The sequence below is a fragment of the Leopardus geoffroyi genome, chromosome B1 (assembly GCF_018350155.1).
Source record: "Leopardus geoffroyi isolate Oge1 chromosome B1, O.geoffroyi_Oge1_pat1.0, whole genome shotgun sequence".
NCBI classification, from domain to species: Eukaryota; Metazoa; Chordata; class Mammalia; order Carnivora; family Felidae; genus Leopardus; species Leopardus geoffroyi.
In genome coordinates, this window is record NC_059327.1 from 63190261 (window position 1) to 63216225 (window position 25965).

The following is a 25965-nucleotide window of genomic DNA, read 5'->3' on the forward strand; positions in this document are numbered from 1 at the left end:
TTGCCCTGCTCTCAAAGTCCCATTATGGTTGATCAGTGAAAGGTAATACGTTTTTTTATTCCCACACCAATGGTTTTTCCTTCCTCTCACACTGAGAGTTGATCAGATACTAGTCAGCCTCTTTAGCACACAGACAGAAACCTAATGTTTTCAATATAAATACAGCATTACTAAATAGTGTTACTCAAATAGCATATGAGATAGGATACACTAATTCATAAATAAGAACGCCAACATGACTTTATGGTCTAACTTCAGCTAATGACTTAACAACAAATATGCTTTCTAAAGATTTTTACTTTTAAGTAATCTCTATACTCAACATGGGGCTCAAATTTACAATCCTGAGATCAAGAGTCGCACTCTACAGTCTGAGCCAGCCAGGCACCCCATGTTGCATTTATGTTAACATGTCTAATGTTTATACAGTCTTTGCACATGTCCAGCATAGCTGAACTGTGTTATGTTGAGAGTAATTTTCATATTGGTGAACCATCTACATTGTTGGAAACTGCATTAAAATAGTGGTTAAGAGTGTGAGGCCTGAATTCCAAGTCTGCCTCTGCCTCTTAGCTCTCAGGAGACAGTTAAGTCATTAACCATTCTGTGGCTCAATTTCACTGCTAGTAAAATGGAGAAAGAGAGATGGCTGGCTGACTCAGTACATCAGTAGAGCACACGACTCTTCATCTTCAGGTGGTAAGTTCAAGCCCCAAGCTGGGTGTAGAGCTTACTTAAAAAAAACAAAAAAACAAAACAAAACAAAAAACAGAGGGGCGCCTGGGCAGCTCAGTTGGTTAACCTTCCAACTTCAGCTCAGGTCATGATCTCACACTTAGTGAGTTCGCGCCCCTCATCGGGCTCTGTTCTGACAGCTCAGAGCCTGGAGCCTGCTTTGGATTCTGTGTCTCCCTCTCTCTGCCCCTCCCCCTGCTCACGCTCTCTCTCTCTTTCAAAAATAAATAAACATTAAAAAAATTGGGAAAAATAAATAAAGCATTTGTTATCAGTGAACTGAAATTTTCTGCCAAATGATAAATATCAAGGATGTCGGCTTAACTTCCCCTCAAGCCGTATGCAACACCTGTGGTAAGTCACCGTCTTCTAACTATATAACTAAGAAAGCCTACCTGGGGACACCTGGCTGGCCCAGTTGGTTGAGTGTGTGACTCTTGATCTCAGGGTTGTAAATTTGAGCCCCACATTGGGTATGGAGCTCAATTTAAAACAATAAAATCTTTAAAAATAGAAAATAAAATAAATGCATCATGAGCTCAGGTAAATTGTAGAATTCCATGGAAAGGGTGAGGGGAGAGTAGAAGAAATGGCTTAAAGGCTACCTAAGCCTCCAAAACAGCATGCATAGCACCACCCCATCTTGACAACAAAAACAAGAAAGAAACAAAACACCATCCTACATAGATACGTGCAAAAAAGAAAAAAGAAAACAAAATTGGAAGGAGATGTAACATACTGTAGTTATCAGTGGTTATTTCTACATCGTAGAATTGTAAGTGCTCTTCCTTCTTTGAGTTGTTAGTATTTACAGACAACATGTATTGCTTGTGCAGTTAAAATAATTTGTTGATCATTGTTGAAACTTAGGGTCTGTTAATCTATTCTTTCTTCTTTTGTTTATGTCTGAAGTTTCCATAATAAATAGTTTAGAAATAATTTTAGATAATAAAAACAACTTGAAACAAAGACTAAAACTACAAATGGTTTATGGGGCTTGTTAGGCATCAGTGTGACCAAAGGAATGGCCTGGAATATGCTTATAAAAAAGATGCTCTTCTCGGGGTGCCTGGCTGGCTCAGTCGGTGGAGCGTGCAACTCTTGATTTCGAAGTTGTGAATTTGAGCCCTATGTTGGGTGTAGAGATTACTTTTAAAAAAAAATTTAAAAAAGAAAAGATGCTCTTCTTGAGCAAAGATTACATTGAGTTTTAGCAGTCATAAATGGTGAGAGGCATTTTGGATAGATTTCCAACACAGAAGAAAACCAAATATGGCACCAATTCCTTCCAAGGCTTTTGTAGTGTGGCCTATCCATCTATCCTTACCTTCTTCTCTTCCCGTTCCCTCCCTATGTTTCATTGCCTATAAAACCCACACATTTTCCTCCTACAGAGTCTTGGCACCTGCTCTTCCCTCTTCTTGGACTCCTCTTCCTCAGATTTTCACATGGATAGTGATAGGGTTTAGTACATTATACGCCAACATATGGCACATCAAATATTTTAAGCTGAAGAAGTTGAGAAAATAGTAGAAGCAGGAAGGTCATTCTGCATTTCTTTCTTCCCACATCCCATGAAACAGGTGATAAAAACTTTATGTGAGAGGCGCCCTTCCCATATCTGGAGGAAAGGAGCATCCTTATCTCCTAAGTCAAAGGGACCACAAGAAAGATCTGAACAAATAGCCATTCCTAAAATCTGCCCCAGTTTACTACACTTAGCTCACACTTCAACTTATCACATATCTACACGACTATCCACTCTTTATCAAACCTAGCCTAAGAGTACTCAGGTTTATCTGTTTCTTTGGGTCTTCATTTCCAAACATACATCTATGTATGTATGTATGTATGTATGTATGTATGTATTTAGAGGGTGCAAGTGAGCAAGGGGCAGAGAGAGAGGGAATCCCAGGATTAGCCGAGAGAGAGAGAGAGAGAGAGAGAGAGAGACAGAAAGACAGAGAGAGAGAAGCGTGAACTCACACGATTCAGAACTCGAACTCACAAACCTTGAGATCATGATCTGAGCCCATCAGATGCTTAACCAACTGGGCCACCCGGGCACCCTGGGTCTTCATTTCCTTCAGAAGGCACCCATGTCACGTGAAACTTACATGAAATAAATTTGTATGCCTTTCTCTTGTTACCCTCAGTTTAATTTTTAGACCCAGCCAGGGACACTGAGATGGTCAAGGAAAACTTTTTCCTTCCTAGCTTTTCTTGGTGCTCTTAGCCACTCCCTCTGCTTATATTCTCTCATATTGTCCTGTTTTCTTATCTTTGGAACATTTAATGTGATCTTAAATTTATTTATTTATTTAAGGGGTCTCTCCCTTCTAGAACATAAACTCTTGGAAAGTGGGGACCTTGTCTCCTGTGCTCATTCTATCCATAGGGCCTAGAGGAATGCGTCGAACATAGTAAGCCCTCATACATACTTGATGGATAATGAGTGCCAAGACATTCTCTACGTGAGCTCTGCCATGGGCTCTTCTGTTTCACCCTGTCAGACTTGAACACCCAAGCTTTACACAAGAACTCCAAAGCACTTTTTTGTTGTGGAGAAGGGGGATTTGAAGACCTTATTGTCGCTGCAGGAAAACCCTCAACTATTGCTGCATGATAATACCTTAACCTGTGTTCCTAAATGCTAACCTTTTAAGTCCCAAAAACCTAACTCCAAGTGGCAAAATATAAAAAAGTTATGTATGCACTTAAACAAATTTTTTTAATGTTTATTTATATGAGAGAGAGAGAGGCAGAGTGTGAGCATTAGAGGGCCAGGGAGAGAGAGAGGGAGACAGAATCCAAAGAAGGCTCCAGGCTCTGAGCTGTCAGCACAGAGCCCGACGTGGGACTCGAAATCACGGACCGTGAGATCACGACCTGAGCCGAAGTCAAACGCTTTACTGACTGAGCCACCCAGGTGTCCCGGTGTGCACTTTATATGTGCACTCTATGCAAAGGAACTGATTTATTTTTAGTAATCATAAGGCAAAGAAAGGTTGAAGGACCAAGAACAAACGGAATGGCATTTAACATTTCTTAAAAAAATACATGACGTTTGAAGTCCTTTACCAGACTGGGAAATTATATTTTCCAGAATAAATTCTGTCTTCTTTGTTTATGCTTTCATATTCTGACCACCCATGATAAAAACCATTTTTATGACTCAACTACATTAAGTTCAAGGGAAAATGTTTACATTGTAATATAGTTGGGAAGTTATTTTTCTTACTTTGTGAAAGCATCTAATTTACATAGCCTCCGGATGAAGGTAAGGGTTAAATCTCACAAGAGTACTTGGTCACTGTCCGCACAGAAAGGAGAATACAGCCCCAGGCTGACTCATTGTATGCTGAAGACCTGTCTGGGGGGATCACAAAATGCCAGACAAAGGGAGCCATTCAAATATACTGTCTACTCCCTTTGTGAAAACAGTCGCCAAGTAACAAAGGTCACCTCTGGATTAATGACTGGTAGATTTAATTTATGCAAAAGTATAAAGCTTCAATCTATGTACTTTACAGATTAGATCAATAGTACCCATTTCAGGGATTTTTGTAAACGCTGAGAAACTAAAACACTTCGGTCTGAAGGAATCAATTGCTTTGGTTTAAAAACCAAAATTCAGAAGGGGTATTGAAAGGCTCTTACGTATTATTTTTATTTCCTTTGAAATCTTAGGGTTTAAACACAAGGAAGTATTTTAATTCAATTATTATTTTAGCATGTTGGCAAAAACTGTAGGTCTTATTCTCCATGAAAGTTGCCTGCATTAACACAAGGATCAAATATGGAATGTATGACGGTGACTTACTAGCTTGGCAATACGATTCCTGATCAATAACATCTGAAGCTCCTTCCCTATGATTTTGGAATTTTGAGTCATTGTCCTTTCTGCATCCACTTCAAATTTAATAAGACTTAGAGTGTATAAAAAGTTCAAAGAGCTAGAAAAAATGACTCATAGTCTTACCCCTTAGAGGCAGTTGCTATTAATGTCTTGGAGTATTCCTTTTTTTTTTTAATTCTTTCCCTTAAAAAAAATATTTTCCCCTATTCTGTTCATCCTCGTGTCACCCTGTATTCTTTTTTTTTTTTTTTAATTTTTTTTTTTTCCAACGTTTATTTATTTTTGGGACAGAGAGAGACAGAGCATGAACGGGGGAGGGGCACAGAGAGAGGGAGACACAGAATCGGAAACAGGCTCCAGGCTCTGAGCCATCAGCCCAGAGCCCGACGCGGGGCTCGAACTCACGGACCGCGAGATCGTGACCTGGCTGAAGTCGGACGCTTAACCGACTGCGCCACCCAGGCGCCCCTGTCACCCTGTATTCTAATGAAAATGTCACTGTACACACTTGATGATTGACTTGTTCTATCATTCTGTACTTTAGAGGAATGTCAGCATGAGATTGCTACCCTTGCTAAATTTTGTCTTGTGATGAATAACCTTAAAAAATTGTGCCTGGTTTTTAAATGGTCTCTTTTTCTTTCTTTCTTTCTTTCTTTCTTTCTTTCTTTCTTTCTTTCTATCCTTTCTTCCTTTCTATAGTGGCTCAGAATAATTTATAAATAAATAAATGATTTATAGAGAAAATAAATATTCTGTTATGAAATTGTATTAACCAAATTTGGGTATTATGTGATATTTATTTCAAGAGAGAGACAAAAAAACTTAGAAAGAGTTCCCCCAATTAATGGAGTTCCTTTGGGAAGGAATCCAGGTTTTGAGTAGAATATATAGTAAGAAAATAAAGAAAGGGGCTTGAGCGTGGGGCTTGAGCTCACAACCCTAAAATCAAGACCTGAGCTGAGATCAGGAGCTGGACCCTCAATAGACTGAGCCACCCAGGCACCCCAAAACTTAGAGAATTTTAAAATGATAGGGTGCTTATCATTTTTTAGCACTAATATAGGTCAGTATAGATGCAAGAAGAAAAGGAGTCAATCTTATTTCCATTATATTAAGGGACAGGGAGGAGGTATAGTCAAGATCTTTTTTTTTTTTTTTTAAAGATTTTATTTTTAACTAATCTCTACACCCAACATGGGGCTTGAACTCACAACCCTGAGATCAAGAGTCACACGGTCTACTGAGCAGCCAGGAACCCCTACAGTCAAGACCTTTATGCAGAATTTTTTTAAATCTCCCCAATTAGCTTGTCACCCCAGGGGAAAGCTGTGGTTACATGTAAGACAAAGATCTAGCTTCCAAAGGGTTCATATTGATGTCCTTATTACTTTTTCAGTATTTCATGGGTTGTACTTAAATGTACAGATCTGTAATTTCTCTTTCAAAAGGTTCTTCTAGTAAGTGTCATTGAGTAAAGCATTTTTTTTTTTTTTGAGTAAAGCATTTTGACACAGACTTGGCTATTGCCACAAAACGATCAGCAAACATTAACTTCAAAAAACAGTGCAACAAATAACTTTGTACCTCTTCTAACTACCTAAAATGCTTATTAAGGCCACCTGTACTATTTTGGCAGGCAGGTACTTTTGAAAAGCTCACCTCTTAAAGACCTCAGCGTTTCACGTTTAAGAATAATCCCAACAAATTCAGCCATCCGTCTATGATTTCATTTCCAAACCTTTTTCATTCGATCAAATTAGCTTCAACTATCAATCTAGAAGTACTTAATTACCCAACCAGAGTGGTCAAAGAATAAAAATGAAACTGGCTTTGCTTTTGCAGACTATAAGATCTTCTCACTGTCTCTGCCATCAAATCAATGTATCCTTGTCAAGGAAGACTTGGATGCCCCACAAATATTCTTTAGAAAGCAGTAGTTTTCAGCTTTGGAATGTGGAGAGTAATATATATTATGATTTTCCCCCAAGGGGCTGATGTCTTTTATTCTTTCTCTGTGTTACCTACTTTGACTCTTGCTACTGAGTCAAGAGGCGTTAAAACATTGCAATTTGCAGCGAGAAAGCAGTGGAAATTTTTCAGTGGAAATCAAGTCAGGAGAAAACACTAAAGAGTCTTCACCTTCACCAAACCGTCGGTGGCAGTCCTCCCGGGTGGATACTACATTCACCAATTGCTGGGCCGTGCGTGCGTGTCGTGTAGAAAATGTCTTGTTGATGTCATTTACAGTGACATTTTGTGCATGTGCGGCAATCGCCTGCATATTTCGCATGAAAAGGAAATTTGCCTTTTTTAAAGAATGTGAATGACATCTCATGTATTTGTTTTCTATTTCCCTCTCTTTTCACGTATTTTATTTTTTAAATAGTTTTCTAAAAATGTTTTTAAATGGTTATGTATTTTTAAAAATTTTTAATGTTCATTTATTTTTTGAGAGAGAGACAGAGACAGAGCATGAACGGGGGAGGGTCAGAGAGAGAGGGAGACACAGAAGCTGAAACGGGCTCCAGGCTCTGAGCTGTCAGCACAGAGTCCAAGGCGGAGCTGGAACCCACGAACCGCGAGATCATGACCTGAGCCGCAGTCTGACGCTTAACCCACTGAGCCACGCGGGGGGCCCCATTCCAAAATTTTTTAAGGGGAAAACAGGAGTTTATTGATTCCAGCACTGTAACAGAAAAACATAACAAACTGAGAGGTAGCAATACCTGACAGAACTGGGTTTTCATCCAACACTGCCACTTCACTCTTAGCTCTACTACATTTTAAATTACATACAGATGGAGACAGCAATGGCTGGTGAGTGCCATTCAGCGTGAGCACAACCTTGCAAAACATCTAGTTGTTTCATTCTTGATAACATGACCCATGAATCAATCCCCTTTCCTGCTGGCTGCTTCATTTGTCTGGGTATGAGGTGTATGAGAAGGAACAGAAGATTTAAAAGAAGAAAAAATATGGGTGGGGAGAGCCGGGGTGGCTCAGACGGTTAAGCATCAGACTTTGGCTCAGGTCATGATCTCACGGTTTGTGAGTTCAAGCCTTGCATCAGACCCTCTGCTGTCAGCTCAGAGCCTACTTCAGAGCCTGCTTCGGATCCTGTGTACCCCATTCTCTCTGCTCCTCTCTCACTGGGTCTCTCTCTCTCTCTCTCAAAATAAATAAATAAACTTAAACTTTTTTTCTTTTTTTTTAAAGTTTATTTATTTTGAGTGAGACAGAGACAGTGCGAGTGGGGGATGGGCACAGAAAGAGGGAGAGAGAGAATCCAAAGCAGGCTCTGCGCTGCCGGCACAAAGCCCAATGCAGGGCTCAAACCCACGAAGCCGCCAGGTCATGACCTGAACCAAAACCAAGAGTCAGACGCTTAACCGGCTGAGCCCCCCAGGTGCCCCCCATTTTTTTTTTCATCGAGTGGTCTCTATGCCCAACATGGGGCTCAAATTTACATGCCCGAGATCAAGAGTCACATGCTGTACCGACTGAGCCAGCCAGGCGTCCAAAGGATTTGACAGTAAGAAGGAACAAAACAGATTTGTCATCTGATGGCAGAACATAGGGGATGTGGCATCACGCACTGAATTGAGTAACATTAAGCTTTTCATGATTCTTGGGATCCTTAACAATCTTGATACTTTGACTGCAAGTGTCCAACGATTATCTTTCCAGAGCTCTGACTTTAATCCTCCACTAGACATGCAATGTATTCGAGCATAGCACTGTCTCTCTGAGACTCAGCAGTGTGGTTTCCATCTGGGTTGTCTTGTTCCTTCTCATAGTGATGGATATTGACGCTTGTGTTTTCCACTTAGCAGGGGTTTGACTCAACCATAGCAGGCTCCTTCTCATAGTGATGGATATTGATGCCTGCGTTTTCCACTTAGCAGGGGTTTGACTCAACCATAGCAAGCAGCATGTCGGTTCCTATATTTCCTTCAGCCCCTCTCAGATTGCTCCCCCCAGAGGTGGGTGTGCCCAGGGCACAAATACCCAGCATCCTGCCTCTTAAAAAGAATGACAGGGTTACCTCATGAGGCATGATTGCATAAGCACCAGATTGACAATCAGAAAAGTTTGGTAATGTTTCAGTTCTGTCACTTATCTGCTGAGACAGACCTATCATCGTTTTCCTATATGACCTAAGAAACGCATGAAATCTCTTTGAGCCCCACTTTTATTATCTGTTAAATGGATACATAACTTATCCATATTTTCCATTCTGTGCTCTTCTTTTTTTAGACACATTAATAAGATATGGAGAAGTAACATTTGTATGTGAGAATAGAATTTGAATCTTTTTTAAATGTTTGTTTATTTATTTTTGAGAGAGAAGGGCAGAGAACAGAAAATTCCAAGCAGGCTCTGCACTATCAGAGCAGAGCCAAATGCGGGGCTCGAACCCACGAACCGTGAGATCCTGACCCGAACCAAAATCAAGAGTCAGAAGTTTAACCAGCTGAGCCACCCAGGCACCCCTAGAATTTGAGTTTTAAATGCAAGGAAGGAGTGTGGTTGAGCACAGAAGGAAATACCCTTTGTATTTACCTTGCTGGGCTGGCTGGAAGGGGCTCTCACAAATGCCTATGCAGTTGCAAGGTATCGTAGATGCTCCTTCCTCTCTGCAGATACAGCCCAATATCTTGCTTCCAAGGAGTTGCTGATGATATAAATTCCAGGGCGCAAAAAACCCCCACACTTTTCATAATGTGTTTCAGGCCCATTCCTGGTTATAATTTAAAATTGTTCGAATTCATGACTAAAGGGAGATGTTTCTGCTTTTCATTAAATGTCACTGAACAGGTGCTGAGCTCTGCAGTCTTTAATGACTTCCAGCCTCTACTAAGTCATATTTAAAAGTAAAATATTTGAATTCCTTCTAACTTTCAATAGTCACATTAGTGAGAGAGTTAAAATGAGCACACATCTCATAACCTCTATTTTGCATCATTTGGTTTAGATTTCAGTAACAATATTCCCTTCTTCTGGTGGAATATTGAGTAAAGAGAAACAATTGGGGAAAAATCTGTCTCTGTTACATATGTGGTTGCACAAAAATTCTGGGAATATCACGCTTTCTTTTTTTACTGCACCAAGATGTGTAAAGGAAGACAGCTCTGCTGGGGAATGTTTGAAGCAGATAAATTTGTGCCTAGGAGATAGGAGGTAATTACCAGACAAATAACTTGCACATCCGGTAGATTCATGGAGGGTTAAACTAAATATTTCAAGCTGTTATTTGGTCTGTTTGCTCATGTTTATACGAGGCTAACAACTTCCACAACTGCCTTTCAAGCGGTTTTTCCCAGCTGTCTTCTGTTTAGCTTTTGGGCTCATTTGAATTACTTTATGAGGAATATTTAGAAAAGAGAGACAGTGGGGTGATGAGGGGTGAATTGGGCTTCTCACAGCTTCGGGAGAATTCTCTGCTTCTGTTGTTCTCTGCAGCTGTGGTGCAAAGTTGGCTGCGGGCAAAAGCCAAGTGTGGTGATTTTCACTTGTGATTTCTGAAGATTATTACAAGCCTACTAGAAATTTTAGAGATGAGGAACCTAGTCCCTGAAAGATCTCCTTTGATTAGGTTTGTTTGTTTGTTTGTTTATTTTTTGTTAAAAAAAATTTTTTTTTTAAAGAAGTCTAAGGCTTTTAAGTTTTTTGGTAGTTTTTATTTGAGAGAGAGAGAGAGAATTTGAAGCAGGCTCCAGGCTCAGCAGGGAGCCCGACATGGGGTTCCATCTCACATCCCTCGGATCATGACCTGAGCTGAAATCAAGAATTGGACGTCAACTGACTGAGCCACCCAGGCACCCCTATCTTTAGAATTTTAATGAGACAACTAAAAACTTCTCTAAACTAGGTGTACCCAATATTTGAAATAATGATGCTTATGGATAAAAATGAGAATGTTTCAATTCTTAGCAGTTGCATGCTAAATAAAGCACGTGGATAGAAACGGTATGATGTCTGGAAAATATTTTGAAATCTTTCACCAAAATATATAGAAATAGATAAAGGAAATTCCTTAAAATATCATTGAATTAGAGCACCTGGGCGGCTCAGTTGGTTAAGCATCTAACTCTTGATCTCATCTCAGGTCTTGATCTCAGGGTTGTAAGTTCAAGACCCAAGAGTTGGGCTCCACACTGTGTGAACTTATTAAAAAAAAAAAAAAAATGTTGTCGAATCTAAATGTTTGGTAAATGTGTTTCATTTACTGTTCTTCCATAAAAGGTGGAAAAACTCTTCTACTTGATAATCACAAAATGACAAATCTGAAAAATATTTGCTAAATATATGTCCTATATAAGTTTATCATCCTTAAAGTATAAATCGCTTATGAATCAAGAACAAGGGTGAACACTCCAATAAAGATAGGCAAAGGTGGGGCGCCTGGGTGGCTCGGTCAAGCATTAGACTTCGGCTCAGGTCATGAGCTCATGGTTCGTGAGTTTGAGCCTGGCTTCGGGTGAGCCCTATTTCTTTCTCTTTCCCTCTGTGCCCCTCATGGGATTCTCTCTCTGCCTCCGTCTCTGCCCCTTGCTCACTTGTGCCCCCTCTCTCTCTCAAAAAAATAAAAATAAAAAAATAAGGAAAGGAAATGAACAATCAAGTCACAAAAAGAAAAACAAGAATTAACAATAAATAAATAGAAAACTGCATATTTATATAATTGTATATTGATCTCACTATCAATAAAAATAATTTAAAACAGATAAAAATAATCATAACTATAAGGAGGTTACTCTAAGTCAGGCACTAGTCAAGTACATTCCCTCCTTTTCTTTTAGTGAACTCTACCCCCAAAGTGGGGCTTGAACTCAAGACCATGAGATAGATCAGCAGTCTCACGCTCACCCACCAACTGAGCCAGCCAGGCACCTTTAAGTTTATTTATTTATTTTGATAGAGAGAGAGCAGGGGAGGGGCATAGAAGAGGGAGAGAGAGAATACTGAACAGGCTCCACACCGTCAGCACAGAGCCTGATGCAGGGCTTGAACCCACGAATCGTGAGATCATGACCCGAGCTGAAACCAAGAGTTGGTCGCTTAACTGACTGAGCCCCCCAGGTGCCCCTATGATGTGGAAATTTATTATTTCCATTTCATAGAAGAGGAAACTGAACCCATAGAGGTTGAATTCCTTGCCTAAGACTACAGTGGGGAAACATCAGTAAGTATTGGAGTTAGGATTCACACCAAAACCATACCTTTCTAGAACCTACTGTCTTCACAATGTGCTCTATGACATCTGATACTGCTAAGAGGAGACATTCACAGCTGGTGTGTTGATAAAAGCTGCTTTAAACACCTTTCTGGGGGACTATTTGGCGATAGGTATGGATCTTCTGCCTTAAAAATATGCATGATCTTTTGACTCAGTGATTCTAATTCCAGAATTTTTTTCTTAAGGAAATAGGACAAATGTTCAGTGATGTTTACAGGAGAATATTAATCCAGCATTCTTTATGTATTTAAAATTCAAAACTAAATTCCCAATAAATAGAAGACTGGTTAAACAAGTATGCTTTAGCAACACAATAATAGAGAGCCATTAACATGTCTATATATATTAAAAGAAAAATGTTTATAAAATATTGCAAGTGGGGAAAATGTTACAAAACATACTGTAGAGTATAATCCCATGTTGTTGAAGGGAAAAAAAGTACATATAAGGTATATAGTATGTATATATCTGGAAAAATATGTACCAAAATTTTAACAATTCTTGATCTTTAAATGGTAAGAGCACAGATAGTTCTCCCTTTTTTGTATATACTTTAAAATTTTCTCCACAAATATGTAGTTATGTAATAAAAGTGATTTTAATGCAGGATATGAAGTAAAACAGTAAATATTTACCATGTGGAACTCTGAAAATTTATGGCGGTAAGAACACTTAACATGAGATCTACCCTCTTAACAGAATTTTGTTTTTTTGTTTTTTGTTTTTTTTAGTAATTTCTTTACCCTACATGGGGCTCAAACTCAGGACCCCAAGATCAAGAATTGCTTGCTCCTCCCACTGAGCCAGTCAGGCACCTCGACAGAGTTTGATGTGTACAATATAATGCTATTATCCATAGGCACACTGCTGTATGGCAAATCTCTAGAACTTATTCATCTCTCATAACAGAAATTTTATACCTTTTTGTTTGTTTGTTTGTTTGTTTAATTGACATCCAAGTTAGTTAGCATATAGTGCAACAATGATTTCAGGAGTAGATTCCTTAACGCCCCTTACCCATTTAGCCCATCCCCCCTCCCACAATCCCTCCAGTAACCCTCAGTTTGTTCTCCAAATTTATGAGTATTTTATGTTTTGTCCCCCTCCCTGTTTTTATATTATTTTTGTTTCATTTCCTTTATGTTCATCTGTTTTGTCTCTTAAAGTCCTCATATGAGTGAAGTCATATGATTCTTGTCTTTCTCTGACTGACTAATTTCACTTAGCATAGTACCCTCCAGCTCTATCCGCGTAGTTGCAAATGGCCAGATTTCATTCTTTTTGATTGCTGAGTAATACTCCATTGTATAGATACACCACCTCTTCTTTATCCACTCATCCATTGATGGACATTTGGGCTCTTTCCATACTTTGGCCATTGTTGATAGTGCTGCTATAAACATTGGGGTGCATGTGTCCCTTTGACACAGCATACCTGTATCCCTTGGATAAATGCCTAGTAGTGCAATTGCTGGGTCGTAGGGTAGTTCTATTTTTAGTTTTTTGAGGAACCTCCATACTGTTTTCCAGAGTGGCTGTACCAGCTTGCATTCCCATATACCTTTAAAAAAATTATTTTTTAATATTTATTTTTGAGAGCGAGAGACAGAGCATGAGCAGGGGAGGGGCAGAGAGAGAGGGAAACACAGAATCCAAAGCAGGCTCCAGGGTCCGAGCTGTCAGCACAGAGTCCGACCTGGAGCTCGAACTCATGAACTGTGAGATCATGACCTGAGTCGACATCAGACACTCAACCAACTGAGCCACCCAGGCGCCCTGATATACCTGTTGATTAGCAGCTATTTTCCCCTTCCCCCAGTACCTGGCAACCATAATTCTCTTTGCTTCCATGAGCAAATACTCTGACTATTTTGCATACCTCATATAAGGGGAATCGTGTAATATTTATCCTTCTGTGATTGACTTGTTCCACTTAGCATAATGTCCTCATTGTTAATCCATGTTGTCACACATGGCAGAATTTCCTTCTTTCTTAAAGCTAAAAATATTTCATTATATGTATGTGCCACATTTTCCTCACTCATTCACCCATCAGGGGACCTTCAGGTTGTTTCAACATCTGCAATAAAGATGGGACTAGCTAGCTGTGCTGTAGCTATGCCCCCCACTGATTGCTCTGCCCCCTCGGTCTGCCTCTCTTTCTCTCTTCCATTTTTCTCTACTGGCTTCTTTGTAAAGATATAAACATGCTTGAGTCTCTTTCTCCCTTTAAAAGCAAAACCAAACAGTTCTCTGGATTCTGTTATCTTCTTAAACAACCTTTTCTTTTCTTCTTGAAACAGCTGAGTCAACCCTTACTGGCTTTATCTCCTCCTTTCCCATTTGCTCTTCAATTTGCTGAGATATAGTTTCTACTTGAAACCAACCTTGCAGGGCACCTGCATGGCTCAGTCAGCTGAACATCCGACTGTGACTCAGGTCATGATCTCATGGTTTGTGAGTTCGAGTCCCGCATGGGGCTCTGCACCAACAATGTGGATCCTGCTTTAGATTCTGTGTCTCCCTCTCTCTGTCTCTTTCTGCCCCTCCCCTGCTCATGCTCTCTCTCTCAAAAATAAATAAATAAATAAATAAATAAATAAATAAATAAATAAGAAAAAATGAAAACAACCTGGCAAAGCTCTTTATTAATAAATACAATGCCCTTCATTCAGTGCTTTTCCATTTATACCTCTATTGAACTCAATTAATCGACACAGTTGAGTAAGACATCCTTGAGCTTCCTCTTTCCTTACATTTACCTTTCTTTGTGGGGGTCCTCTTCTTATTACCCCCTTTATTTTAGTTTCCTTTGTTGCTGTGTGTGGTAGACTGAGTAATGGTCTCCAAATATATCTGTATCCCAATCCTGAGAACCTGTGAATATTACCTTTTGTGACAGTAGAGTTTGCAGATATGATTAAGTTAAGTGTCTTGAGAGGGGCCTGGCTAACTCAGTTGATAGAGTGTGTGACTCTTCAAAAAAAACTTTTTTTTAAAGTTCATTTATTTTTGAGAGACTGAGAAAGACAAAACACGAGCAGGGGAAGGGTAGAGAGAGAGGGAGACACAGAATCTGAAGCAGGCTCCAGGCTCTGAGTTGTCAGCACAGAGCCCGATGTGGGGCTTGAACCCATGAACTGTGAGATCATGACCTGAGCCAAAGTGGGATGCTCAACTGACTGAGCCACCCAGTTGCCCCTATAGAGTGTGTGACTCTTGATCTCAGGGTCGTGAGTTCAAGCCCTGGGTTGGGTGGAGAGCTTACTTAAAATTAAAAGTTAAGGGTGTTGAGATGGAGAGATTATAGGCCAGATGTCATCACAACGGTCCTCATATGAAGGATGCAGCAGCAATCAGAGTTGGAGCAGGAGAAGGCCATGTGATGATCCAAACAGACATTGGAGTGATGTGCTAAGAGGAAGAAGGGCCACAAGCAGCCACTGTATGCTGAAAGGCAAGGAAACAATTGTCCCTTCAGAACATACAGAAGAAATGAGCCCTGCCATGACCTTGAGCTTAGCCCTGTAAAATTGACTTTGGACTTGTGACCTGCAGAGCTATAAGGAATGCATGTGTGTTATTTTAAGCCACTAAATTTGTGGTAATTTGTTAATGGCAGCAATAGGAAACTAATATCCTGTGTCTTTATTAATTCTTTCCTAAACCCTCGTGTTACCCTGGAACTCCACACACAACCCTCTTTGCTCCTTGCTCTACATTTTCTCATTTGGAAACTTCACCATCTGTCAAGGTTTTAACCATGACCAATGACTCCTATGACCATCTGTCTCAGTCTACAGCCTCCAAATTCCAACTCTCCAATTACATTATCATTTGGTGTCATGAAGGCAACTCTAACTCATTGTGGGGCTTGAACCCACAACCCTGAGATTGACAGTCACATGCATTTCTGACTGATCCAGCCGGGTGCCCCTCAAACTCATTATCTAACGGGCATTCAGAGGAGAATTTACCAGGCTAATGAAGCATAAGCTCAGGTTTCTTCACTTGCTCAGGTATTTTCCAATGCTATGGAGGGTTCTAGAAGTTTGTGATTTTACATTATTCTTCTTAATAAAATTGTTCATGGTCAGAAAGGCAGTGTCTTAGTGGTTCCACCTGCTATAGTGAAAATACTATGTTATAGATGTTATATACTATGTTAAGATGGATTAAACAACAAGCATTATTTCTCACAGTTCTGGAGGCTGGAAGCCTAAGATCAAGACTGACAGACCCAGTATCTGTTGAGGGTATGCTTCCTGGTCCATGATAGGCCACCTTCTCATTTACTCTGTCTTTACATGGTGGAAAGAGTAAGATAGCTCCCTGGAGTCTCTTTTATAAGGGCACTAATCCCATTCATGAGGACTCTGCTCTCATGACCTAATCACACCCCAAAGACCCCCACCTTCAAATACCACCACATTGGAGATTAGGTTTCAATAAATGAATTCTGGGGAGATAAAAACATTCAGTCTACAGCAGGAAGTAAGGTGCATTTTACTTCAGAGTCCCATGGGTGAATGCAACATCTGTGGGTCTCCAAATTTATCATGTTTAATCATGCTCATGTTTATGAAGCACTCAAGCTGACATACAGCAGGTGGCCAACAAGTCATAATGCTGTTATCCCCAGACGCTTTATCTTGGTTAATGACATCACAATCTTGCCTTCAAAAGCTAGAGATCTCAGAATTGTTTGTGATTCTCTCTTCTGGTAACCTCTTGCCATACCCAAGCCTATTGGCTTTGGCTTTCTAATTAAGGCTTTGCCTTAGTTCTGGCCTCATAGTATCTCACAGCAAAATCTCTGACTTTATTCAAGTCTTGGTTTGTTTGTTTGTTTGTTTATTGTAATTTAAAAGAATGTTATTATTATTATTATTATTATTATTTATTTTTGAGAGAGAAAGAGAGCATGTGTGAGGCAAAGGAGGGGAGGAGAGAGGGAGACAGAGGATCTGAAGTGGGCTCTGCACTGACATCAGAGAGCCTGATGTTGGGTTCAAACACACGAACCCTGAGATTACACCCTGAGCCAAAGTTAGACGCTTAGCCGACTGAGCCACCCAGGAACCCCGAGAAAGAGAGAGAAAGAGAAACACTTTCCTCATTTGTTTCTTTTTTTTTTTTTTTAATTTTTCTTTTTTTTGAATGTTTATTTATTTTTGAAAGAGATAGAGACACAGAGCGTGAGCAGGGGAGGAGCAGAGAGAAAGGGAGACACAGAATCCAAAGCAGGCCCCGGGCTCTGAGCTGTCAGCACAGAGCCAGATGCGGGGCTCGAACCCACAAACCTCGAGATCATGACCTGAGCCAAAGCAGGAGGCTTGACTGACTGAGCCACCCAGGCGCCCTTCCTCATTTCTTTATATGTAAACTACTCTATTTGATGCAACTTCTTTGTTGCTAATAAATATTTCTTCTTAAAGCCAAAATGTAATCATACTTCTATAGCTTAGTGCATTGGAATATGGGCTCTATAGTCCAATATAATTGGTTGTTGAGTCTCTAGATGGTAGGGAGCTGTGATGCTGTGATTAAGAATAAGAAATATGTATTTAGTCTTTATCCCCCTTTCTGGTTGAGCTCTTAAAACCCTTGGAATTTCTTAGGTGATTAAAGTGATCCTTGTGTCTTTTGTTATGTTAATGAAGTGGCTTTTGGAATGCCCCTAGATCACAGAAGGATGGAGGCTGGTCTCTAGAGGAAACAGCTTTGTGATTAGAAGGCTAGAACTTTCCGTCTGGTTCCCCTGACCTACAGGGAGGGGGAGAGCCCAGAAGTTGAGTCAGTCCCTATTGGCCAATGATTCAATTAATCATGACTATGTAATAAAGCTTCCATAAAACCCCAAAGGACAGGGTTCAAAGCGCTTCGAGGTTAATGAACATGTGAGGTACTGGGAGGTGCCTGGAGGGGGCACAGAAGTTCCATACCCCTTCCCACATACCTTGCCCTATGTGCATCTTTATTCTGGCTGTTCTTGGGTTACATCGTTTTATAATAAACTGGTGGTGTCGTAAGCCACTCTAGCAAACCAACGGAACATGAGGAAGAGGTCATGGGAATCTCTAATTAATAACCCGTCAGTCAGAAGCACAGGCAATAACCTGGGTTTGGGACTGGCATCTGAAGGGGAGTGGGAGGTAAGGACAGTCTGTTGGACTGAACCCTTAACCTATGAAATCTGATGCTATCTTGGGCAGATAGTGTCAGAATTGAGTTGAATTCTTAGACACCCTGCTGGTGTTAAGAAAGGCTTGTTGGTGCAGGGCAACTAACCTCCCCTCCCTCCCCTCACCCCTCACATTGGAATTGGCTTCAGAACTAAGAAGAACCAACAAGTATAGTAATGTTTTTGAGCCAGGTGTTTTTGTTTTGCCCCCAGTGTACTTGCTTAGTTTTAATTTTATTCCCTCAGAAAAGCTTTTTCTGATGCCATCAAAGTAGGCAGTCCCAATTATTGTCACATTATCTATGTTTTAAGTTTGCTAATTCATTGCTCACTCTAAAATTCCCTTGAATATTGGTATGTTAGTTTACTTATTATCTGTTTCCTCCATTAGACTGTAGCTGTACGAGGAGAAGGACTTTCTTCCTTCCTTCTTTTCTTTCTTTCTTTCTTTCTTTTTCTTTCTTTCTTTCTTTCGTCTTCTTTCTTTCTCATGTTTATTTGTTTATTTTGAGAGAGACAGAGAGAGCATTTGTGCAGGGGAAGGGCAGAGAGAAAGAGAAAGAATCCCAAGCAGGCTCCATGCTGTCCATGCAGAGTTCGACATGGGGCTTGATCTCAGGAACCTGGAGATTATGACCTGAGCCGAGATCAAAAGTCAGAAGCTTAACCGACTGAGCCACCCAGGTGCACCAAGGACATTTAAAAAATTGTCAAAGTAGCTTTATAAAAAATCCCTACATTTTTCTTACCTTTGAACTTTCCCTTGGATGGTAAAACCTTCTCATATCTGGTCTCATGGCTGACATTAGGACGAGCTTTTGGGAGCCAAGGGAAAACAATGCTTTACTCTTCCCTGAAGGCGTCATGCGCTAAAAGAATTCTGGTGAATGGCTGGTATAGAGCACACAGTAGGCCCACAATACATGTTCACTGTTGCTGTTATTTCACACATTTCTTTGTGCTTGAGCTTTGCCCATAGTCTTTATTATTTTGTATTATTTTGTTTTTTTGTGTTTTTTGCCTATCATTCTTAAAAGGGCCTTTTACTTCTTTTCTCCAACCCTGCCTCAAAGTTTAATTTTTAGCTCAAATGTTAACTGCTCTACTAGAATCTCCTGTGTGCCTGTAGGTAATATGAGTCTATATGACATTTTATTAATATCCTTATTTTCACATTTATTGTAGTTGAATTGTAATGTAATTTGTATTTTTTAAATTTATCTCTCTAAGGGTACCTGGCAGGCTCAGTTGGTAGAGCACGCAACTCTTGGTCTCAGGGTTTGGAGTTTGAACACTAGGTTGGGTTTATTTATTTAGTTTTTTATTATTATTTTTTGAATGTATTTATTTTTGAGACAGAGAGAGACAAAGCATGAATGGTCAGAGAGAGAGGGAGACACAGAATCCAAAGCAGGCTTCAGGCTCCGAGCTGTCAGCACAGAGACCGACTTGGGGCTTGAACTCATGGACCGTGAGATCATGACCTGAGCCGAAGTCGGATGCTTAACCGACTGAGCTACCCAGGTGCCCCTGTTGGGTTTAAATAAAAGAAAATAAATTTAGCTCCCTAGATTGAAGTTATCATTATAGGACGAAAATATCTAGTATTGCAAGTTCCATAAATATCTGAGGAGTGAATGCTCTAGACTGTTAAGTTTAATTTGGTTTTGTTTAGCCAAGAGACTTGATTAATTTGAATTGCAGAGTGTGTAATATCAGTGAACACTTCTACACATATACAACTAACACTACTGTAAACACTTTAGAACATAGTCTCATATAATCCTCAATTTTGTAAGGACAGATATTGTTATCCACATTTTAAAGTTGAAAAAAATTCTCAGGAAGTTTTCAGTCACTTGACAAGATCAAGTCAGTGGTAAAGCTGAGTCTGGAAACCTGATCTTTCTGACTTTTGCCCTTTGCTGTCATGATAGAGTATTGTGTACATCTGTGCTGTCTTACACAGCAGCCACTAGCCATGTGGCTCTCGAGCACTTAAAATGTGAATAGTCAAAGTTGAGTTGTCCCATAAATGTAAACTACACTCCTGATTTTAAAGATTGTGTATGGAAGTGCCTGGTGAGGTCAGCCAGTAGATCATGTGACTTTTTTCCCCAAGTTTTTTTTTTTTTTTTTTTTAACGTTTATTTATTTTTGAGACAGAGAGAGACAGAGCATGAACGGGGGAGGGGCAGAGAGACAGGGAGACACAGAACTGGAAGCAGGCTCCAGGCTCTGAGCCATCAGCCCAGAGCCCGACGCGGGGCTCAAACCCACAGACGGCAAGATCGTGACCTGAGCCGAAGTTGGATGCTTAACCGACTGAGCCACCCAGGCGCCCCCCCCAAGTTTTTATTTAAATCCCACTTAGTTAACATACAGTGTAATATTAGTTTCAGGTGTAGAGTTTAGTGATTCATCACTTACATACGACACCCAATGCTCATCACAACAAGTGTCCTCCTTAATCCCCATCCCCCATTTAACCCCCATCCCCACCCCGACTCACCTCCCCTCCAGTAACCCTCAGTTTGTTCTCTGTAGTTAAGAGTCTGTTTTCTGGGGGTGCTTGGGTGGCTCAGTTGCATACGCGTCCAACTCTTGATTTCAGCTCAGGTCATGATTTCACAGTTGGTGGGATCGAGCCCTGCATTGGGTTTTGTGCTGACAGTGTGGAGCCTGTTTGGCATTCTCTCTCTCCCAATCTCTCTCAAAATAAATAAATAAACATTAAAAAAAAAAAACTTGTGTCTAATTAACATTTGTTCCTATTGATTACATGTTGAGGTGATAAAATTTAGAATATATTACATTATATAAAACACATTATTAAAATTAATTTTGCTTATTTCTTTTTACTTTTTTAAAAGTAGGCTCCATGCTCAGTGTGGAGCCCAACACGGGGTGGTACTTGAACTCATGATCAAGACTGGAGCTGAACTCTCAACAATAGCCAAATTATGGAAAGAGCCTAAATGTCCATCAACTGATGAATGGATAAAGAAATTGTGGTTTATATACACAATGGAGTACTACATGGCAATGAGAAAGAAGGAAATATGGCCCTTTGTAGCAACGTGGATGGAACTGGAGAGTGTGATGCTAAGTGAAATAAGTCATACAGAGAAAGACAGATACCATATGTTTTCACTCTTATGTGGATCCTGAGAAACTTAACAGAAACCCATGGGGGAGGGGAAGAAAAAAAAAAAAAAGGAGGTTAGAGTGGGAGAGAGCCAAAGCATAAGAGACTGTTAAAAACTGAGAACAAACTGAGGGTTGATGGGGGGTGGGAGGGAGGGGAGGGTGGGTGATGGATATTGAGGAGGGCACCTTTTGGGATGAGCACTGGGTGTTGTATGGAAACCAATTTGACAGTAAACTTCATATATTGAAAAAAAAAAAAAGACTCGAGCTGAGATGAAGAGTCAGATGCTTAACAGACTGAGCCACTCAGGCACCCCTCTTTTTACTTTTTTAATGTGGCTGTTAGAAAATTTAAAATTGCACATGTGGCTCACATTTTATTTCTATTGGACAATGTTGATGTGGACTTATTTTATTTTTTAATTTTTAGAGAGAAAGTGTGTGTGAGTAGGGGAGAGGGGCAGGGGAAAAAAGAGAGAAAAACAGAGAGAGAGAGAGAGAGAGACAGAGAGAGAGACAAAATCTTAAGCAGGCTCCACACTTAGCATAGACCCCAACTCAGGGCTTGATCTCACGAATCTGGGACCATGACCTGAGCCAAAATCAAGAGTTGGACGCTCAACTGATGGCACCACCCAGGTGCTCTTAGAGCGATATTTTTTTTAATAATTTTTTTTTTTAACATTTGTTCATTTTTGGGGCGCCTGGGTGGCGCAGTCGGTTAAGCGTCCGACTTCAGCCAGGTCACGATCTCGCGGTCCGTGAGTTCGAGCCCCGCGTCGGGCTCTGGGCGGATGGCTCAGAGCCTGGAGCCTGTTTCCGATTCTGTGTCTCCCTCTCTCTCTGCCCCTCCCCCGTTCATGCTCTGGCTCTCTCTGTCCCAAAAATAAATAAATGTTGAAAAAAAAAAATTTTAAAAAAAAAAACAAAAAAAAACAAAAAAAAAAACATTTGTTCATTTTTGAAAGATAGAGACAGTGCGCAAATGGGGGAGGGGCAGAGAGAGAGGGAGACACAGAATCCAAAGCAGGCTCCAGGTTCCAAGCTGTCAGCACCAAGCCCGATGAGGGGCTTGAACTCATGAACCCACGAGATCATGACTCGAGTCGAAGTCGGATGCTCAACCGACTAAGCCACCCAGGAGCCCTTAGAGGGATATTTTTTAAGCTGTGGCTTAGAACATACTAGAAGTTTTTAAAAATTATAAAAAAAATTTTAAACAGGGTGCATTAGAATGGAGCAGAAAGGACTAGAATAGAAAACAGAATGTGTCATGTGTATGTAGTTAGGGTAAGTATTGTTTGGTGAAACTTGTTTTAGTTACAGACATGTGTTTGTGATAGGCCACAATGTGAAATGTGCCTCTCAGTGTGAGTCTCATAAAGTTGGGGGAAGAACTGGGCTAGACAGCAAATGCTGGTTTCATTGCAGTAGAGAGTCCTCTCCAGTAGGAAAGATCGTCAATCCTCTCTAAATTACTTCTTTCATTTTCCAGAATCACACTCTATTTAAAAATATAGAAAGAGAGGCCACTCTAGGGTTGTGAATAAAATACTTCTCTATGGTTTTTCTGTCAATTCACCAGCTTCCACGGCAGTTTTCAGAGTCCGTCATCCCATCATTTGACTTTCCTTCTTATGCAGCTTAAATTTGAGTCTATCATTACAATCGCTCTTTTGCATGTACCCAGTCCTTTGCCTTCTTGTTTTGACATAAAACCCTGGTAAAACACTAACTCTGGTTAAAGTCTACCCTGTTGTCTACTCTGCCCCTGAGGAGCCGCATATCCTTGGAACTAACACACAACCTTGTTGCATGATCTCATTTGTTTTTAGTGCTTCACTGCAATCCTTGTACATTTCCTATCTGGTGGGTGTCCGACTGAAACCTGAATCAGAATCACCCGTGTTTTACACAGATAGCTGGACCCTACCTTGAGTTTCTGATTCAATAGGCGTATTAGCCATCTACTGCTGTATAACAAATTACTTCAAAATTTAGTACCTTTCAACAATTTTTTTCTTTTTTTTCTTTCTTCCTTCCCTTCTTCCTTTCTTTTTATTATTATTTTTTTAATGTTTATTTTTCAGAGAGAGAGAGAGAGAGAGAGAGAGCAAGCAAGCATGAGTGGGGGAGGGGCAGAGAGAGAGAGGGAGACACAGAATCCGTAACAGACTCCAGGCTCTGTGCTGACAGCTCAGATTCGGCGCTTGAGCTCACAAACCACCAGATCATGGCCTGAGCCAAAATCGGACGCTCAACTGAGTCACCCAGGCACCCCTTTTTCTTTTTCTTTTTTAATTTTTTAAAATGTTTATTTACTTTTAGGGGCGCCTGGGTGGCGCAGTCGGTTAGGCATCCGACTTCAGCCAGGTCACGATCTCACGGTCCGCGAGTTCGAGCCCCGCGTCGGGCTCTGGGCTGATGGCTCAGAGCCTGGAGCCTGCTTCCGATTCTGTGTCTCCCTCTCTCTCTGCCCCTCCCCCGTTCATGCTCTGTCTCTCTCTGTCCCAAAAATAAATAAACGTTGAAAAAAAAAAAAATTTAGGGGCGCCTGGGTGGCGCAGTCGGTTAAGCGTCCGACTTCAGCCAGGTCACGATCTCGCGGTCCGTGAGTTCGAGCCCCGCGTCGGGCTCTGGGCTGATGGCTCAGAGCCTGGAGCCTGTTTCCGATTCTGTGTCTCCCCTCTCTCTGCCCCTCCCCCGTTCATGCTCTGTCTCTCTCTGTCCCAAAAATAAATAAAAACGTTGAGAAAAAAAAAAATTTAAAAAAAAAAAAAAAGAAAAAAAAATTAAAAAAAAAATGTTTATTTACTTTTGAGAGAGTACAAGTGGGGGAAGGACAGACAGAGGGGGACAGAGAATCCAAAGCAGGCTCTACGCTAACAGCAGTGAGGCCGATGTGGGGTTCGAACTCAGGAACCACGAGATTATGACCTGAACCAAATTAAGACGCTCAACCAACTGAGTCACCCAGGTGCCCCTCTTTCTTTATTTTTAAATTACACATCATTTCTAAGGGTGAAGAACTTGGGAGAGGCTCAGATTGATGACTCTGGCTTAGGATGTCAAGCACAGTTGTAGTCAAGTTGGTGGCTGGACTACAGTCTTCTGAAGGCTACAGTTCTTGCCATATGGGCCTCTCCATGGTAGCTGTTTTCTTACAGAACAAGTGATGAGAGAGATTGTGGAGATGGGGTAAGGGCACGGGTTGTAGTCTTTTAAGCCTCTGTCTTATTCCTTTGGTCATAGCCCAAAGGACACAATTGTACCCTGGTATGATGTGGGAAGGCACTGATGTGAATACCAGGAGGCAGGGATCATTGAGGACCATCTTGGAGGCCGGCAAGCCTCCACAATAATCTAAGGTGGACCTGAGAATTTACATTTTTAACAAGTTTCCACTGTGATGTTGATGCTGCTGGTCAGACAATCACACTTTGAGAACTACTGCCCCAGTCCATTCTCTCCTTCACTTTGCAAACAATTGGTTTCAAACTGCAGCTCACTAAGAATTGGATGCTCAAGTAATTTAAAGGGAATCAATTTCTATACCCTAAATGTCCATAGATTTATTTTGTAAAATTCATCTGCTTTAGTATGTTCCTGTGCAAGAGGAATAAGAGTTTCCTTTCCCTATTTCTTTTTCAATATGATCTTTCTTCTACTTACAGAACAAAATCATCTTTCTCTCTTTCTCTCTCTTTTTTTTCAGATTCTTACTTTGATGTGTTGCCCCAAAAAGGACAATTAAAATTGTGGTGTCAGAGGAGATCCTTTAATGAAGGGGTGCACTTCCTGGGGTGCTTGGCTGGCTCATTTGGAACAGCGTGCAACTCTTAATCTTAGGGTCATGAGTTCAAGCCCCACAATGGGTGTAGAGATTACTAAAAAAGATAAATTTGAAAAAAAAGAGAGAGAGATGCTTTTCCAATAAAACTTTACATTTTACTTTGAAAATTTTTAATTAAAATTATAATATATTTATGTTGTGTGATACTGTGATTCATAAGAAATACATATTTAATCATTCAGATGACCAAAATACATTTCTCATATATAATTGGTCTTCATCCACTGTTCCTGGCTTACAGCTTCCAAAATCTTTGGAATTTCCTGAGTCATAAGAACAATGGGATAAGAGATAAGAGCAATATTTCATCTGTAGTCCTCAGTTCCTGAAGTCACTTCAGAGACATAAAGATCAAATGGATATCTTGTTCTTTTTTTAAAAAAAATTTTTTTTAACGTTTATTTATTTTTGAGACAGAGAGAGATAGAGCATGAACGGGGGAGGGGCAGAGAGAGAGGGAGACACAGAACCGGAAGCAGGCTCCAGGCTCTGAGCCATCAGCCCAGAGCCCAACTCGGGGCTCCAACTCACAGACGGTGAGATCGTGACCTGAGCCGAAGTCGGACGCTTAACCAACTGAACCACCCGGGTGCCCCTGGATATCTTGTTCTTTATAACAAGCCTGTTTCCATGACAACTGCGGTTATGTTAATGAGCTGACTTCTGGAAACCTTCTTGGATGGGGCTGGTTGCTGGGGGAACCAACCTTGAATACAGGTTTGGAAATTTGAGTCCCACCCCCTGATTTTGAAGGAAGGGAGAGGGGGCTGGACATTGAATCAATCACCTGTGGCCAATGAGTTAGTTAACGTTGCTTATATGATGAAGCCTCCATAAACACACAAAAGCAGGGGTTTGGGGGAGATTTTGGGTTGGTGAACACGTGGAGATTCTGAGAGAGTGGTGCATTCCAAAAGAGCACGGAAGCTCAGTGCCCTTTC